Below are 5,283 nucleotides of genomic sequence, written 5' to 3' on the forward strand. Positions count from 1 at the left end.
TTCGTCGAAGAACGCCTCACAGTTCCGATTGAGCCATCAATTGCTAGATTTGTAGATTGAGATCCTCGTCTAGCTGTTCTAATCTTGAGGACGGCCTCAGATTTTATGTAACTGGATTTGATGGTTTTAAGAGCCGCTTGACTATAGCCACCGCTTGACTATAGTCACCAGACTTTTCATTAGTTCCGCTGCCTTCCAAATCGCAAAGATTTCTGCTTGGAAGCCGTACACAGTAGACGCCAACCCTTGTACCTTCTTCCATCTTGAATCCGTCTGTATAGAAAGCTAGACCGCCCAGAGGAGGGTTACTCCGGTTCCAGTCGTCTATACTAGGAATAGATGTCGTTATTCGAAATCTCAAAATAGGAATAACGACATCTACATCGTCAAATCTCAGGACTGGTGATATATAGTCGCTTAGTTTTACGCGTTTGTCCAATATCATACCTGGCTGGTTCAAGATACAACCATGCCCAGAGGTACAACTTCGCCAAAGATTTTGTTCATGCAGCCATAGGCCTGACACTTAATGCTGGGGCCCACAGGCCTTAAGTTCAGCATTGCGTTCTGTGCTGCTTGTTGCGTACTCCTTCTGGCTCCTGCAACTAAAATCGAGGCGACTCTTTGTTACTGGATGTCGACTTGTGGCGCAGACAGTTCCACCACACAAGAGAATCATAGGATAGGATCGGCCTTACCACGGTGTTATACAACCAGTGTATTGTCGATGGTTTTAGCCCCCAGTGGAGTTCTTGCATGCATAGAGTGCAATCACCGCCCGTTCCTCAGCGTTCCTATTCCATCGTAGTTGACAGTCCAGGATTGTGCCGAGGTACTTTACTTCGGGAGATAGATGAATTGAACTCCATCCTTCCTACGCTTCCTAGTGAACATTACCAGTTTCGTCTTTGTTGGATTTAGGGTCAGTTTCACTCTGCACATCATGGAGACCCCCTTCCCATCCGCCACCCGGGAAGACGCGCCTAGTAGGAGATCGGCAACTTCCCTTCTGGTAACAACAATATAAACTAAAGTGGCGAAAGCGAAGCAAGATCATATGCGCTACAGCAGTTCCTACTTCCTCTCCGTTTGAATTAATGAATCTAAGGTTGATCGGTATCTAAAGAATTTCTTCCTGAAAGGCGAAGTGGATCGGGCCTGTATAAAACAATGAAATTAGTTGATAAGCCGAACGTCGGGTTTCCAATGAGACAGTCGATTAATTTAGTGACGTTCAAAGGCGGACTCAAAAAGCGAGGATTTCTAAAGAATTTACCTACATTATTTGTCCTAGATTATAAAGGGATCAAAAAGCTTGGGTTCATAAAGAATTCAATGATCGTGAATTAAGAAAAAATCCTAGAATACAAGGGGCCAACAAACGTGAATCCCTCAATATTTATAAAGGGATCAATAAGCGTTAATTTTGGAATAGTGAGCGTGAATTTTTTCTTTATTATAAAGGGGTTGACAAGCGTGCATCCTCAAAGAATTATATAGGGTTGAATAAGCGTGGCTTTGTAAGAACCTTTTGTAGATTATTAAGGAACCGAGAATAGTGGATTTTTTAGTATTATTTAGGGTTTAATAAGCATGGGTTTTAATGAAAATTTTCTAGATTACAAAATGGTCTGCAAGCATGCAGAAGTATATAGGGGCCAATAAGCGTGCATTTTTAAACAACTTTTTCTTGATTATTAAGGGAGAATATTGGATTATTTTAGTATTATATATGGTCCAATTAGCGTAAGTTTCTAAACAAAATTTCTTAGATTATAAAGGGTGTATTCCTATGGAATTATATAGGGGTCAATATGTGTGGATTTAAAAAAATCCTATTATGAAAGACACTTTAAAAGGTTATAATAATGGGCTTTTAAATAATTTTCTCATGGTTCTTATGAGGACAATAAACGTGAATTTTTATAGAAATTTACAAAGATAATAATTGGCTCAATAAATGGGGATATTCCTTAGGGCCTAAGAATCATGAATTCTTAAATACGTTTTCCTAGGCTATAAAGAGCTCAATAAGCGGCGATATTTAATGAATTTTTGCGTGGATCCTTGTAGAATATTGTAATGGTCTCGAAACGAGTAGATTCAGTGTTTTCAAAGGATATAATAGGGCAGTTTTTAAAGTTATAAAAGTGGGTTTAAAGAAAATCCCAAAGTTTTAATAGGGGTAATAAACATGATTTTCTTAAGAAATTGTTCTAGATTTTTTTCTAGATTTTAAAGGGATTGAAAATCGTGGATTCATAAAGCATGAGTGGATATTTTTAGATGTTTCTAAAGTTCAAGTAGTTTTCGATTTGTTCAAAGTTGTAAAGCCCAATATGACATTTTCAGCATCGGATTTTATTATAAAAACAAAAAAATTCCTTTCACGTAACACAATGACGCTCGACGCTAAACGCCTTTATTTCAACTACAGTGAATTGCTAGATAAAGCCGTTTTTACACCACTCATTAAACATCTGTAAACAACAACAAACCGATCGTAAACAAAAACACAGATTTTGGTTTTATTTATAAATTTTTAATAGTTAAATAAACAAATATAAATAATACCATGGAGGGAGACTTCGATGATTTATATATCCTCCTAAATTTTATGAAACTCTATAAAATGTATAAACGGCTAAAAGCAAAAAAGGCGCGGCATTTACATCGCAAACAATTGAAATCATGTCCAAAGCAGGAGAAACACAACATCCAAATACCACGACATGAAAATTCCAAACGAGTTCCATCACAACCTCCTACACAGGATAAACCCAAACAACAATCACCTATTAAAACAAGTCCCAAGGTACAACATGCTGTCAAGTCATGCCTTGATGATGCTACAACTACTACTACCACCCAACAACAACAGGATGATGAAATTTATGAACAAATTATACAGATAGCCGAAGATAAGCATGCGGATGAGGAGGATGATAGTCAATATCATGAAACGGAATATTTGATGTCTTTTGTGGAAGAAAAACCAGTTGTGCACCAACAAATTACAGCTGAGAAACAGAAACAAACCGGAGTTGTGGCGGTCGATAATGTCCTCCCATATGGTGTGGATCCAAATTGTCAATATGCAATTTCCTATGAAGTAAATGGAGAACATATTGTGGTAGAGACGGGTTTGGATGCTAATACCAAATATGACTATCAAGACGATGCACGGGGACAACTTAACGAAGTTCGTTATGAGTTATGCTCCGAGGGTCAGGAATATATTATTGAAAGTACTGAGGGGATACCTCAGAATTTATACAATGAACATGGTGAAATTGTCTATGAAATTGATCCAAATGATCAGATCGTAGAAGAGGGGGAGGAGGAGGAAGGAGATTTACTTATAACAAATGATTTTACCGTGTGTCAACAAAATGTTAGTCTACAGCAGGACGATACTACAAATCTGGAGGTTGAGAAAAAACAACGTCGTTCTCGCAGAAGACGTGGCATAAATGATACCACCGAGGAAGAAGACCAGCAACCTAAAGTAAAGAAGCCGCGTATAAGAACTTGCAGATCTAATCCGGAAAATCTTAATCGTCAACAAGAAGGTTTCTTTAGGAGAATTTTTCTAAAATTAAAATCGGACAATGAAGAACAATTCCAAATGCTGACACGAATGAAGAGGAGTACTTTCGACAAGCTGGTACAAATTATGTTCAAGGCATTGAATAGGCTGAAAGTGAATATATTCCCCGAGGAGAAGCTTTCATTTACATTGATGTAAGTCCAGAGCAACAGAAACGATTCCTTAGGACATTAGAGAAAAAACTAACATATTTACAAGGACTCTCAAGGCTTTAGGCGTGTATTTTTTAAAGAATATTTTTACAAGGATTTTTAAGGCTTTAGACGTGGATTTTTTAAAGAACATTTTTACAAGGACTTTTAAGGCTTTAGGCTTGGATTTTTTAAAGAATATTTTTACAAGGATTTTTAAGTCTTTAGGCGTGGATTTTTTAAAGATTATATTTACCCAGACTATCAAGGCTTTAGGCGTGGATTTTTTAAAGATTATATTTACCCAGACTATCAAGGCTTTAGGCGTGGATTTTTTAAAGATTATATTTACCCAGACTATCAAGGCTTTAGGCGTGGATTTTTTAAAGATTATATTTACCCAGACTATCAAGGCTTTAGGCGTGGGATTATATTTTTTTTAGATTATATTTTATATTTACCCAGACTATCAAGGCTTTAGGCGTGGATTTTTTAAAGATTATATTTACCCAGACTATCAAGGCTTTAGGCGTGGATTTTTTAAAGATTATATTTACCCAGACTATCAAGGCTTTAGGCGTGGATTTTTTAAAGATTATATTTACCCAGACTATCAAGGCTTTAGGCGTGGATTTTTTAAAGATTATATTTACCCAGACTATCAAGGCTTTAGGCGTGGATTTTTTAAAGATTATATTTACCCAGACTATCAAGGCTTTAGGCGTGGATTTTTTAAAGATTATATTTACCCAGACTATCAAGGCTTTAGGCGTGGATTTTTTAAAGATTATATTTACCCAGACTATCAAGGCTTTAGGCGTGGATTTTTTAAAGATTATATTTACCCAGACTATCAAGGCTTTAGGCGTGGATTTTTTAAAGATTATATTTACCCAGACTATCAAGGCTTTAGGCGTGGATTTTTTAAAGATTATATTTACCCAGACTATCAAGGCTTTAGGCGTGGATTTTTTAAAGATTATATTTACCCAGACTATCAAGGCTTTAGGCGTGGATTTTTTAAAGATTATATTTACCCAGACTATCAAGGCTTTAGGCGTGGATTTTTTAAAGATTATATTTACCCAGACTATCAAGGCTTTAGGCGTGGATTTTTTAAAGATTATATTTACCCAGACTATCAAGGCTTTAGGCGTGGATTTTTTAAAGATTATATTTACCCAGACTATCAAGGCTTTAGGCGTGGATTTTTTAAAGATTATATTTACCCAGACTATCAAGGCTTTAGGCGTGGATTTTTTAAAGATTATATTTACCCAGACTATCAAGGCTTTAGGCGTGGATTTTTTAAAGATTATATTTACCCAGACTATCAAGGCTTTAGGCGTGGATTTTTTAAAGATTATATTTACCCAGACTATCAAGGCTTTAGGCGTGGATTTTTTAAAGATTATATTTACCCAGACTATCAAGGCTTTAGGCGTGGATTTTTTAAAGATTATATTTACCCAGACTATCAAGGCTTTAGGCGTGGATTTTTTAAAGATTATATTTACCCAGACTATCAAGGCTTTAGGCGTG

The sequence above is a fragment of the Musca vetustissima genome, unplaced genomic scaffold (genome assembly GCF_032173495.1).
Source record: "Musca vetustissima isolate MV318-11 ecotype Yass unplaced genomic scaffold, APGP_CSIRO_Mvet_v1 utg39571, whole genome shotgun sequence".
NCBI classification, from domain to species: Eukaryota; Metazoa; Arthropoda; class Insecta; order Diptera; family Muscidae; genus Musca; species Musca vetustissima.